At 37.8% G+C, this 14972-nt stretch overlaps 4 pseudogenes; all 4 read left to right on the forward strand.

Annotated features, from left to right (window-relative positions):
• Positions 1–3053: 3053 nt before the first annotated feature.
• LOC149149010 (kinesin-like protein KIN-14C pseudogene) lies at positions 3054–4705 on the forward strand (annotated as a pseudogene).
• A 695-nt stretch (positions 4706–5400) lies between these two features.
• Positions 5401–6082, forward strand: LOC149149011 (phosphoenolpyruvate carboxylase pseudogene; annotated as a pseudogene).
• A 3219-nt stretch (positions 6083–9301) lies between these two features.
• Positions 9302–10798, forward strand: LOC149149012 (kinesin-like protein KIN-14C pseudogene; annotated as a pseudogene).
• A 291-nt stretch (positions 10799–11089) lies between these two features.
• On the forward strand, positions 11090–12101 carry LOC149149013 (phosphoenolpyruvate carboxylase pseudogene; annotated as a pseudogene).
• Positions 12102–14972: the final 2871 nt, after the last annotated feature.

Consider the following 14972-nt stretch of genomic DNA (forward strand, 5'->3'; position numbering starts at 1 on the left):
GATCTCTTGGATAAGGGATCCATATATAGATGATTGCAGTGGGGTGAGTTAGCATCTAGGATTTTGATTAGTGTCTTCTATATGATAGTTCTTGATTCCACTTCGAGATTGATGATCTCTTACTCATCCCTGGGCGAATTCAGAGAGGCAAGTGTCACAGGAGGAGTTTCTGGAAGATTCCATGACGATCCACCTTGCAAACTGTCTCTGACATTTTTCTACTCTCACCCATCGCACCCTAGAAAAGGGCTTTCCAGTATGCATCGCACCCTTTTCACTGGGCAGGTGAGATGCATCGCACCCTCTGCACTGGGTAGTCTGTATGGTCCAACTTTGACCAGTTCTGAGCCGTTTTTTGTGGAGAACTTCTGGGAGATGATGTAATCAGCTGAACTTGTTATTTTAGGGTGTGAAGCAACACTTTTATGGACTTAGGAGCCCTTGGTTTATGGACATGTATGATTGGGGTTGTAGTGACCAAAAATTACTATAACAATACTCCCCCTGAGTACATGCTGAAATCTCTGATTGAGCTCCCCCTTTGAACATGCTTAGGTGCACCAAACCATCCATGCTCCCCCTAAGCACATGTAGAGTCTGAAAAAATATTTTTCAAAAGAATAACATGACTCTATAACTCAACTAAGTGAGTATGACATTCTTATCACCAATGAATCATACATACATCAATTTCCCAACCAAGTGGGGATATACCAAATTTGACTCATCTAACAAACCAAGTGGGGATATACCAATTGTTTATACATATCAAAAACAAGAAACATTACATCATCCATCCCATGCATAGTAGGGTTACAAATTACATCATATGACTCATGGGTCTTTAAAATATATACATGACATTTTTAAAAAAGACCAAAGACTTAACAATACCATGATAGTCATCAACAACTATCATACAACATATATGATCTGCACCATAAGCATCTGTCAACAACATTTAGACCTGTAACCTGCAATACCATTCTCTTGGCTAACCAACAATAATATGCCACTTAAGTGATCATCCATGAATCTGATCTGAATACCAACGATGTGACCCCAAGTATCATAGCAAGATCTATCATTTAGCCACATAAGCCTCATCACCGAAGAATTTTTTTTCTCTTCTTTTCATATCCATTGTTTGTTTGTATTTACCACTTATTTCTTGAAATCTTCCTTTGACATCTTCTTGTAGTCTTTACATATGTTCTGAAAACTCTTCAGCTTTTGCACTTCTTGTCTCCTATTTATCCAAATTTCTGAGCTCATACACACCTCTTGGATTCATTCCAAAAACAATCTGAAATGGATTCATTCCAATACTTCGTTTTGAAGTGGCATTATAAGCAAACTGAGCTTGAGTTAGTGCTAAATCCCACTATTTAGGATTATGATACACTAAACTTCTCAATATGTTTCCCAAGCTCCTGTTTACTACTTCGGTTTGTGCATTTTTTTGAGGATGGTATGCTAAACTAAAACTGAGGTTAGCTCCTAGTTTCTTCCAAAGAGTTCTCCAAAAATGCCCTACAAACTTTGTATCTCGATTGGACACAATACTTATAGGTAATCCATGTAATCTTACGATTTCTGAAAAACATAGATTAGCTATATGTGTTGCATCACTAGTCTTCTTACAAGCAATGAAATGTGCCATCTTGGAAAATCTATCTACCACAACATAAATGGAATCATTCCCTCTTTTATTTTTAAGTAATCCAAAAACAAATTCCATTATAACTGCATCCCACGGTCAGTCTGGTATTGGTAATGGTTGATACAATCCTGTGTTCTGACTTCTCCCTTTAGCATGCTAACATATCCTACACTTCTCAACAAATTTCTTAACACCAGTTTGCATTTTTGGCCAATAATAAAAAGCATTCGCCTAAGCAAAGGTTTTATCTTGTCCAAAGTGACTAGATAATCCTCCACTATGTTTTTCCTTTATTATGTTTTCCCTCATAGAACATTTGGGAATACACAACTTGTTGCCTTTAAACAATAAGCCTCCTTGTATGAGATAATCTAACCACTGATATAAAGTATTGGATTTTGAACTGTTGTATAGACATCTTTAAAATCTACACCATCTTTGTACATTTCAATCATTTCTTCAAATCCTACAACACCAACTTTGAATTCTTGCACAATAAAACTTACCCTTCTCAACGCATCAATGACTTTATTCAACTTACCACTTATGTGCTTTATCACAAAAGTAAATCTCTGCAAACATTCTACCCACTTGTCATGTTTCTGGTTCAATTTTGGCTGGTTATTTATGAACTATAATGCATGAATGTCCGAATACAATATGAATTCTTTTGGCAGCAAATAATGTCTCCATTTTTTCAAGGCTTGTAAAATAGCGTAAAACTCTTTATCATAACAAGAATACTTCTTCTTCGCTTCATTCAATTTCTCACTGAACTACACTATCAGTCTTTGTTCCTGACTTGGAACTGCGCCAACTGGCATCTGTTTCAACTTGAAATACATTTTCAAAATCAGGCAAAGTTGAAATCAGATCCTCTGTGATTTTCCTCTTCAACAGTTTAAAATTCCTGTCTGTTGCTTCTGTCAACTTGAACAGCTAATTAGTCTCCTTAATTGTTTCAAGAATTGGTGCAAAAATCTGACTAAAACCTCTGATAAACTTTTTGTAAAAACTTGCAAGACCATGAAAGCTTCTTACCTCAAATATATTTCTAGACATAGGCAAGTTCCAAATTGATTGGACTTTCTCTAGATCCATTTTCAATCCTTCTTTAGAAAATACAAATCCTAAGTAAATTAATTCTTCCTTCATGAAGCTACATTTCTTCAGATTTATCAGTAGTTTCTCTTTCTTCCAGTCTTCACAGTTTGTCACCAGGGATCAACATGAGCTCTTACTATGTCTGGTTTTGTTAGATGTTTTGCACATGATATTCAGCACAAAACATGTCATAAGTATGTTTATCTAGACCAAATTGGAAAGAGATTTCCAACGGTATATCACACTCCAAAAATTGGCTCCCGAACCAGAAGATTTGACTGAATGAATGGTTGACTCAAAGGCCTCCCGTGCAACAGTTCAAGTATTGAATGATCCAGAGGAAGCTAGGAGATGTCAGTGGCTAGTCTTGTGGCTGGATTGTGATAGAGCAGAAGAGAAAGTAAGGCATGATGCAAACATGAAGGAGCGAATAAAATAGAAGAAATTAACGCAGCAACAAAATTCTTTTCAGTATTAAATAAGGTTGGAGAGGGCTCATATGGGTCTGTCTACAAGTGTACATTGGATAATAGCCTAGTGGCCATCAAGGCTCTTCACCCAAATGCAACCCAAGGGTGTAAAAAATTTCAACAAGAGGTTGAACAAGAATTGCAGGAAAAATTAAGTGAAATGGAAGATCTTTTGGCTCATTCAAGAAAGGAAACCAAAGAGCTAGAATCATTATCTGTTATGGAGATAAAAAAGTTGAAGCTGAAAGATTCTAACTATTAGAAATTCTTGTGTGTCCATTGTCAAACACTACAGGAGGTGAACGTTATCCCTCAACTGGCCAAAGAAGAATTAATAGAAGTGCAAAATAAATGGAAAATGGAGATTAAAACATTGGGTATGCTATGTACTTCCATATGTAGAACCAACTCACTGGACTATCAACCAAGCTAGTCTGGAAACCAAACTACTATAGATTACATTGGTAAAAATGTAGAGTGTTTAATTGTAATCCCAACAAACAAGGGAAAGAAGCCCACAGAATTTTTACCTTCAACAAAGTCTTTGGTCCTTCTCCATCTCAAGAGCAAGTGTTTTTAGAATACGGTGCATTCTAGATGGCTACAATGTTTGCATATTTGCATATGGTCAAACTGGTTTTGGAAATACTTTTACAATTACTGGTCCAAATTCATCATCAGAGGATGACTGAGGAGTTAATTACTGAGCATTAAATGACCTTTTTCAGATTTCACAAAAAGAAGATACTTATTTCAGTATGAAGTTGGTGTTCAAATGATAGAAATATATAATGAGCAAGTGCGTGATGTGCTTGCAAGTGATGGTTCAAATAAAAGGCTTGTGATCCGAAGCATATCCCAAACCAATGGCCTCAGTGTTCCTAATACTAGTATGTTTCCTTTTGAATCAACACCAGATGTTTTTGATTTAATGAAAATTGGATAAAAGAACATGGCAATAAGTGCTACTGCTGTCAATGAACGTAGTAGTCATTCTCACAGTGTCTTGACTATTCATGTGCACGGCATAGACTTGACTTCTAGAGCTATTCTTCATGGGTGCCTTCATTTGGTTGACCTTGCTGGGAGCAAGAGGGTTAACAGGTCAGAAGTTACTGGTGATAGACCTAGAGAAGCACAGAATATCAATAAATCTATGTTAGCTCTTGGGGATGTCATATTTGATTTAACGAACAAAAGTGTTCGTGTACCATATCGTAACAACAAGCCTATTCAGATTCTTTAGGATTCCTTAAAACGGGTGTCTATTGTTGAGTTGGGTGCTGCACGAAGCAACAAGGAGAGTAAGGAAATTAAGGGTCTGCAGGATCAGATTGCAACCCTGAAGGATGTTGTTACAAAGAAAGATATTGAGATTGAATGCTTACAGACATTGAAGGAGTCAAGACTCCATGCTCAAGATACTAATTTTAATAGCGACAAACTTAGGACGGAAGGCCCAACTTAGTTCCAAATATAAGTGCCCCTGCATCCACAACACACACAAGTCAAAACATTGAAACCAAGTCAAAATATCAACAGTTGGAGTGTGGTGTTGCACCCTTGGTTGTGGCACTGTGCTTCTAGACTATGGCACTAAGCGTAGCCCTTTAGCGTTTCACATAGAGCCATCCTATAAAAAATTCTGAAAGTGTCTAGAATTGAGCTTGCACATGGAGAAAATTCAAAAGCATTTTTGCTTAGAGTCTTGGAGACACGGAAGATGGTGCTACAAAAAGAACAAGGAATGGCCTTTGCTTCTGTAGCTGCTAGCTTTCACATGGATCAAAGATGACAGATCCTACAAAGAGTGGTAAGAGGAACAACGACAAGCATGGATTTTGTTAGAACTATAAGGGAAATGTCCCTTGTTTGGGCCAGATCTCCCAAAAACAAATGAAGTTCAAGATGTTCTAGACACATTTCATGTGATATCTAAGCTTCCTGCTAATAACTTTGGAGCTTACATTATTTCAATGGTAACTTGCAGCATCAGATGTTTTAGTAGTTGAGTTATTACAATGGGAATGCCATGTAAAAAGGAAATTACATGTTGTACCATTATTTGAGAAACTTGCAGATCTAGAGGCTACTCCTACTGCTTTGGCTAGATTGTTTTCAATAAATTGGTACAGAAACAGAATTGATGGAAAGCAATAAGTCATGATTGGTTACTCTGATTCTGGAAAGGATGCTGGTAGGCTAAGTGTAGCTTGGGCTTTTTACAAAGAACAGGAGGACCTTATTAAGGTTTCTAAAGAATTTGGTGTTAATTTGACAATGTTCCATGGTCGTGGAGGAACTATAGGCAGGGGGAAGGCCCAATCCATCTGGCCATATTGTCACAACATCCAGATACAATTCATGGCTATTTTCAGGTCACTATTCAAGGGGAAGTTATAGAACAATCTTTTGGTGAGGAACATTGGTGTTTCAAAACCCTCCAATGATTTACTGTTGCCACTCTGGAGCATGGAATGCAGCCTCTAGTTGCACCAAAGCCTGACTGGCATGCACTGATGGATGAAATGGTTGTTGTTGCTACAAAGGAGTACAAATCAATTGTTTTCCAGAACCCGAGATTCATTGAATATTTTCGTTCTGCAACACCAGAGTTAGAATATGGTCGAATGAATATTGGGAGTTGCCCCTCAAAAAGGAAGCCAAGTGGAGGAATTGAGTCACTCCATGCCATCCCATGGATATTCGCTTGGACATAAACTTGATTTCATATTATTGTTTGGCTAGGATTGGTGGAGCATTCAAGCATGTTATGAAAAAGGATATAAGAAATATCCATACGCTGCAACAACATGTGTACCATTTGTTGATCAGGTTTCCCTAGTTCCATTATATCAACCTGACACAATATTGCCTCAGCCTACACCATTGCTTGATGCTTATGCTTTCCAAGCATCAGATCCATATACTTCTGCATATCAGAGGCAGGTCCTGCCTCCTACTGATCCATTTCCTATGAGGAATGGGTTGTTATCTGATATTGATTATCGTGGGGTAGATCTGGGGCTTGAATATTTACACAGTCAGAGAACATCCAAGGAGGGACAAGAACAACAGATCGATCAAACAACTCCAAAATTCATGTAGGTGGGTGCAATGTGAATAGTAAATCAAATTTTTGAAATAGGCATGTGGCATTATTCGAATTTTTCAAGGAACCAATGGCAAATGTTTTAGCCATGAAATCAGCAGCCTAAGTTTTAGAAGGGGATAGATGGTAGTGTTCAAATATTCCAACGAACAGGTGGCAAAGTTTGTGGGCTTAAAATCAATAGTTGTTAAAACCTTCCAGATTTCCAGCGATGACACTTTCATCAATTCCAGTTCAAAAGATTGCAGCAAATCTATTTTGATGAGATTTAATTAAATTATTTAGTTATGATTTTAATTAATGTAGTTTGACCGTAGCACATGTTTGGTTTTCTTTTTTATTTTTATTATTTTGATTCCTATGTTTAGGAAATCATAATTAGTATGTAACATTATAAATAGGATTAGTTTTAAGATGTGAGGGTTCGATTTTGGCAGTAGAGAGGCTACTTGGCACTGTGTAAAATTTTCCTTAATATCATTTTAGTAAATCAGTTTTCTGCCCTTTGGACCTGGGATTCATCACGGTGCTTAAATGTCCAGTATGTTTTTCTCATAAATCATTTACTCATTTTGTCTTTCTAACTTGTTACAGCATTATCTAAGAGATGTGTTAGGAATTCATCTGTAATGATGCTCCTTTCATGATGATTTTGTTATCAGATGTAATGGTTTTCTTTGCAGAATTCATCCTATGCTAGATGCTCTGTTGAGCAACCTCGTGTTTCTCTTTCGTCTAAAGTTGCTACTACAGATCCATCCATTGTTCGATGCTTGTAGGGAAGCAGGCTTTCTCCACTATTCTTCTTACATTCACAATATTTATCTGGCTGAACATGGAACTTCCTTTGCCCCAAGTTTTCCGGCAGAAACTGGCATCGATTCCATAGCCCAATCATCCTTTCTCTTGTTGTTTCGACCCAAAACCTTTCAAAAAAATCCCCGCAATCCATAGCTAGCCTAAAATTTCATTTATTGCAGCCACATCTTGTTTGCAAAGAGAGAGCCTTCACTGGTCTAGTAGGGCTAGATGCTAGATCAAAAGCTTGTCTGTGGTTACCTCAAAATTGCTTTTTCTCAGCCTTGAGGTTAATTCTGAGTGCTAACATATTGGTGCTTCTACCGGGGACGAGGTGACAACTCTTCTCCAGGAAAGATCGTTCAAGTTGCAGATCTGATTGGTAATGGTTGACAGTAGTCAAATAAATAGGAAGGCTGAAACATCTGCCTGGCAACTCCATTGTTCGAAATCTCGAGTTTCAAAGTATTGATGGTGGCTCTACTGGCTAAATGAAGGACTCAGATGTTGCTTCTATTTGTTCAAGGTATTCATGTATCAATTTTTCTAATCTTCCTGGTTTTCCTAATAAATTACTAAAGGATGCATATATTTTGAGTAGTGGCCCTAAATTCAATGGGGAAGGTCTGACCTTGACTCTTGAACATATTGACAATTTTAAAACATTTGTGCAAATTCTTAGAGTTAGAAAGGAAGATGTCTTCATCAGATTGTTCTTTGATTCGTTTCAAGTCAAATGTAGAAGATGGATTGAAAGTTTCCCTATCAGATCTATTACGTCATTTGTAGATTTTTGGCATATCTTTCTTGAAACAGATGGAGCAAAATGAAGAATTCAAAATAGAGGTGCCCTCTATTCAATGATTTAGAGAATGGAAGATATGTGCACGGATGATAGATGAGAACTTTGCTTCATCTCTTTCTTGTTATTTGAAGTCTTGTTGATGTAGCCATGAAGTTAAGCTCAAATTTTTGTAAGAGTTTTCCTTCAAATTTGAAGAAGATCTAACTGAATTGGAGACCCAAATACAGTCCCAGGATCTGGATTGTTAAGTCCCATTCTTTGGGGACATTTTCTAGCAAAATGAGGGAAAGGTAAGGTTGCCCTTGGATGTTTGCATTAATAATTTGCAGCTGGAAGCATGTATTGAGGAGTTGGGGCAGCAAACAGAGTATGGTTTCTTTGATCCTATTGTAGCGTACATGGAAAAAAATTTCAGTTTGAATGATAGGTCAGATTGTCTTTTACACAACTAGACTCCTTATGTGCATGGATGGCTATCAGCATTTACATTTGCATCCTCGTTCAAGCACTTCCAAGCAGCATCCTTGTCACAATTACTTGAATGTTTTATCTAGCATTACAATATCACTTGATCTATTGATTTTGCTGCAAAGTAGAGTAGGTTTGTGTATAAATAAGCTACCTAATGCAACATTTCATTTTCCGATATTTGTTTATGTATAGGTTGCAGTATGTGTATGTTTTATGGATTGGTATAAGTTTTTTTTTGTTTGTAGTTGTTTGACCGTATTTCCCAATGGATGAGGCACTTGGTCTATGGTGTTCTTGACACTTCCAAGGAGCTGCCATCCCCAATAAGGCTGATGTTAGTGCAGTCTTCGCAGTCAGTCAGCAGGGATCAACATGAGCTCTTACTATGTCTGGTTTTTTTAGATGTTTTGCACATCATATTTAGCACAAAACATGTCATAAGTACATTTATTAGGAGCAGCTTGGAAAGAGATTTCCAACGGTATATCACAGTCCAAAAACCGGCTCCCGAATCAAAAGATATGACCAAATGAATGGTTGACTCAAAGGCCTCCCATGCAGCAATTCAAGTATTGAATGATCCAGAGGAAGCTAGGAGATTTCAGTGGCTGGCATTGTGGCTAGATTGTGATAGAGTAGAAGAGAAATTAAGGCATGATGCAGACATGAAGGAGTGGCTAAAATAGAAGAAATTGAGGCAGCAACAGATTTTTTTTTAAGTATCAAATAAGGTTGGAGAGGGCTCATATGGGTCTGTCTACAAGTGTACATTGGATAATAGCCTAGTGGTTGTCAAGGATCTTCACCTAGATGCAACCCAAGGGTGGAAACAATTTCAACAAGAGGTTGAACAAGACTTGCAGGAAAAATTAAGTGAAATGGATGATCTTTTGGCTCATTCAAGAAAGGAAACCAAAGAGCTAGAAGAATTATCTGTTATGGAGATGAAAAAATTGAAGCAGAAAGATTCTAACTATCAAAAGTTCTTGTGTGTCCATTGTCAAACACTGCAAGAGGTGAAGGTTGTCTCTCAACTGGATAAAGAAGAAGTAATAGAAGTGCAAAAGAACTGGAAAATGGAAATTAAAATGTTCGGTACGCTATGTATTGCCATATGTAGAACCAACTCACCAGATCATCAATTGTTGCTTCAAACTATCACAAGGTTCTTGAAGAGAATCGACAATTGTACAATGAAGTTCAAAACTTGAAAGGAAATATTAGGGTGTACTCTAGAGTGAGGCCTTTTCTCCCAGGCTAGTCTAGAAACCAAACTACTATAGACTACATTGGTAAAAATGGAGAGTTATTAATTATTAATCCCAACAAAGAAGGGAAAGAAGCCCAAAGAATATTTACCTTCAACAAAGCCTTTGGTCCTTCTGCATCTCAAGAGAAAGTGATTTTAGAATACGGTTTATTCTAGATGGCTACAATGTTTGCATCTTTGCATATGGTCAAACTGGTTCTGGAAAGACTTTTACAATGAATGGTCCAAATTCATCATCAGAAGACGACTAGGGAGTTAATTACTGAGCATAAAATGACCTTTTTCAGATTTCACAAAAAGAAGAGACTTATTTCTATATGAAGTTGGTGTTCAAATGATAGAAATATATAATCAGCAAGTACGCGATCTGCTTGCAAGTGATGGCTCAAATAAAAGGCTTGTGATCAGAAGAATATCCCAACCCAATGGCCTCAGTGTTCCTGATGCTATTATGTTGCCTTTTGAATCAACAACATATGTTTTTGATTTAGTGAAATTTGGATAAAATAACATGGCAGTAGGTGCTACTGCTCTCAATGAACATAGTAGTCATTCTCACAGTGTCTTGACTATGCATGTGCAAGGAATAGACTTGTCTTCTGGAGCTATTCTTCATGGGTGCCTTCATTTGGTTGACCTTACTGGTAGCGAAAGGGTTAACAAGTTAGAAGTTACTGGTGATAGACTTAGAGAAGCACAACATATCAATAAATCTCTGTCAGCTCTTGGGGATGTCATATCCGCTTTAGCCAACAAAAGTGCTCGTGTACCATATCATAACAACAAGCCTACTCAGATTCTTCAGGATTCCTTAGAATGGGTGTCTGATGTTGGGCGAGGTGTTGCACAAAGCAACAAGGAGAGTAAGGAACTTAAGGATCTGAAGGATCCGATTGCAACATTGAAGGATGTTGTTACAAAGAAAGATACTGAGATTGAACGCTTACAGACATTAAAGGAGTCAAGACTCCATGCTCAAGATACTAATTCTAATAGTAACAAACTTAGGACTAAATGCCCAGCTCATCTCCAAATATCAACGCCTTGGCATCCACGACACACACAAGTCAAAAAATTAAAACCAAGTCAAAAGATCGACAACTAGAGTGTGGCGCTGTGATCCTGGCTGTGGCATTGTGCTTTTGGACTATGGCGCTGCACGAAGCCCTTTGGTGCTGCTCATAGAGCCATCCAATAAAAAATTCTGAAAGTGATCGGAATTGAACCTACACATGGAGAAAATTCCAAAGCATGTTTGCTTAGAGTCTTGGAGACACGGAAGATGGTGCTACAAAAAGAATAAGGAATGGTCTTTGCTTAAGCTGTAGCTGCTAGTTTTCACATGGATAAAAGATGGTAGATCCTACAAAGAGTGGTCAAAGGAACAACGACAAGCATGGCTTTTGTCAGAGCTACAAGGGAAATGTCCCTTGCTTGGGCCAGATATCCCAAAAACAAACGAGGTTTGAGATGTTCTAGACACATTTCATGTGATATCTGAGCTTCATGCTGACAACTTTGGAGCTTACATTATTTAGATGGTAACTTGCAGCATCATATGTTTTAGTAGTTGAGTTATTACAATGGAAATTCCATGTAAAAAGGCCATTAAATGTTTTACCATTATTGGAGAAACCTGTAGATCTAGAGGTTTCTCCTGCCCCTCTGGCTAGATTATTTTCAATAAAATGGTACAGAAATAGAATTGATAGAAATCAAGAAGTCGTGATTGGTTACTCTGATTCTGGAAAGGATGCTGGTAGGTTAAATGTAGCTTGGGATTTGTACAAGGCACAAGAGGACCTTATTAAGGTTGCTAAAGAATTTGGTGTTAAGTTGACAATGTTCCATGGTCGTGGAGGAACTGTAGGTAGGGGGGAAGGCCCAACCCATCTAGCCATATTGTCACAACCTCCAGATACAATTCATGGTTCTTTTCGAGTCACTATTCAAGTGGAAGTTATAGAAAAGTCTTTTGGTGAGAAACATTGGTGTTTCAGAACTCTCCAACGATTTACTGTTGCTACTCTGGAGCATGGAATGTGGTCTCCAGTTGCACCAAAGCTCGACTAGCTTACATTTATGGATGAAATGGTTGTTGTTGCTACAAAGGAGTACAGATCAATTATTTTCCATAACTCGAGATTCATTGAATGTTTTCATTCTGCAACACCAGAATTGGAGTATGGTCGAATGAATGTCGAGAGTCACCACTCAAAAAGGAAGCCAAGTGGAGGAATTGAGTCACTCCATGCCATCCCATGGATATTCGCTTGGACACAAACTCGATTTCATCTTCCTATTTGGCTAGGATTGGTGGAGCATTCAAGCATGTTATGGAAAATGATATAAGAAATCTCCATACGTTGCAGCAACATGTGTACCATTTGTTGATCAGGTTCGCCTAGTTCCACTATATTGACCTGACACAGTGTTGCCTCAACATACACCATTGCTTGATTTTTATCCTTCGTAAGCATCAAATCCATATACTTTTGCATACCAGAGGCAGGTCCTACCTCCTGCTGATCCATTGCCTATGAGGAATGAGTTGTTATCTGATATTGATTATCGTGGGGTAGAACCGGGGCTCGAAATTTACACAATCAGAGAACATCCAAGGAGGGACAAGAACAACAGATCGATCAAACAACTCCAAAATTCGTGCAGGTGGGTGCAAGGTGACCAGTAAATCAAATTTTTGAAAGACGCATGTGGCATTATTCGAATTTTTCTAGGAATCAATGGAAAATGTTTTAGCCATGAAATCAGTAGCCTGATTTTTTGAAGGGGATAGATGGCAGCATTCAAATATTCCAACGAACAGGTGGCAAAGTTTGTAGGCTTAAAATCAACAGTTATTAAAACCTTCCAGATTTCCAACGATGACACTTTCAACAATTCCAGTTCAAAATATTGTAGCAAATCTATTTTGATGAGATCTAATTAGATTATTTAGTTATGATTTTAATTTATGTAATTTGACAGTAGCACATATTTTGTTTTCTTTTTTATTTTTATTATTTTGATTCCTGTGTTTAGGAAATCATAATTAGTACGTAATATTATAATTAGGATTAATTTTAAGATGTAAGGGTTCTATTTTGGCAGCAGAGAGGCCGCTTGGCACTATGTAAGATTTTCCTAAATATCATTTTAATAAAGTAGTTTTCTGCCCTTTGGACCTGGGATTTATCACGGTGCTTAAATGTCCAATATGTTTTCCTCATAAATTCATTTACACATTTTGTTTTTCTACCTTGTTACAACATTATCTAAGAGATGTGTTAGGAATTCATCTGTAATGATGCTCCTTTCATGATGATTTTATTGTTAGATGTAATGGTTGTCTTTGCAGAATTCATCCTATGCTAGATGATTTGTTGAGAAACCTTGTGTTTCTCTTTCGTCTAAATTTTCTGCTGCAGATCCATCCCTTGTTTGATGCCTGTAGGGTAGCGGGCTTTCTCCCCTATTCTTCTTACATTCAAAATCTTTATCTGGCTGAACATGGCACTTACTTTGCCCCAAGTTTTCCCATAGAAACTGGCATCAAATCCATAGCCCAATCGTCCATTATCTTCCTATTTCGACCCAAAACCTTTCAAACAAATCCCCGCACTCAATAGCTAGCCTAAAATTTAATTTATTGCAGCCACGTCTTGTTGGCAAAGAGAGAGCCCTCTCTGGTCTTGCAGGGCTAGATGCCAAATCAAAAGCTTGGTCTGTGGTTACCTTGAAATTGCCTTTTCTCGGCCTTAAGGTTAATTCTGAGTGCTAACACTCTAGATGTTCTTCCTTACTTTTACTAAAAACCAGAATATCATCAAGATAAATAATAACAAACTTGCCTACATATTCCTTCAAGACATCATTCATCAATCTCATGAATGTACTAGGTGCATTAGTGAGTCCAAAAGGCATCACTAACCACTCATACAACCCACTATTTTTTTTAAATGCGGTCTTCCATTCATCTCCTTCTCGAATTCTTATTTGATGATATCCACTCTTCAAATCTATTTTAGTAAAATAATTTTACCCACTCAAACAATACATCAAATCAACCATGCATGGAAAAGGAAATCTATACCTGATTGTGATCTTGTTTATGGCTCTGGAATCTGTGTACATACGCAATTCACCTCCTTTCTTTGGATTGAGTAATATTGGTACAGCACACGGACTAAGAATCTCTCTGATTAGTCCCTTATCCATCAATTCCTACACTTTCCTTCTAACTTCTGCATTCTCTTGAGGTGTCAACCTGTAAGTGGCTTTGTTTGGAAAACTCACTCCCGATATTAAGTCAATGTGATGATTGATACTCCGAACAGGTGGTAACGAATTCGAAAACTCATCCACAACAATGTCAGAAAAATCATCTAACATAATTTTAACTTCTTCAGGAAAATCATCCAAGTTCGTGGAAGTTAAAATTTCCTTCGGTCTCCCTATGACAGCAAAATTCATTTCTTCACCTTTTCCAATCTCTTGCAATAGCTCCTTTCCGCTCATCAGCATAACACTACTTCCAAGCGCTCCTTTGTCAGTGTCATACTTCAATGATAGCAATGTATGTTTAGTTCCATCCTTCTCCAGAGTATAAGTGTTCTCCTCCCATCATGAATATATTTCCATCAAACTACCACACTCCTCCCAGCAATACATGGCATACATCCATTGGCATTACATCGCATAATATTACATCCTTATACATACCAATTTGTATCTCAACCTTGCATTGTTTTGTCACAATGATCTGATGTCCTTTCTACAACCAGGACACTTTGTAAGGAGTAGACTACACTGCCTTCGCTAATCCGATCTTGTCCACCATCTCTGTAGAAACAAGGTTATCAGTGCTTCCACTGTCAATTATTACTTTACAGAACTTACCTTTGGATTTACAGGTAGTTCTGAATAAACTCTTCCTCTGTGCTAGTTCTTCAATCTCTTTCTCTGCCTTGAGCAATTTCCATCTCAAAAATAGGGATTCTCCTGCTTGAGGAGATTCTTCCTTTTCTACAAGTCGAGGTGTTTCGGGCTTTGCCTCAGCCACATTCACATTCCTCTGGCTTGTTGGTTTATTATGAGGATAGTCCCATGACACATGTCCCCATTCTTCCCATGTGTAGCACCGAATATCTCTACCTTGGCCTCTTCCTTTGGGTGAAAATATTCTTGTATTAAAATCCCCTCTTTGTGGTGGTCTACTACTTGAACTGCCTACTTCATGTTGATGTTTCTATCCCCTTGGTCTGGTAGTTCCTCTACCT

Source organism: Pinus tabuliformis, chromosome 9, assembly GCF_031772625.1.
Source record: "Pinus tabuliformis cultivar Carrire ecotype Pingquan chromosome 9, CPIR1, whole genome shotgun sequence".
NCBI lineage: Eukaryota > Viridiplantae > Streptophyta > Pinopsida > Pinales > Pinaceae > Pinus > Pinus tabuliformis.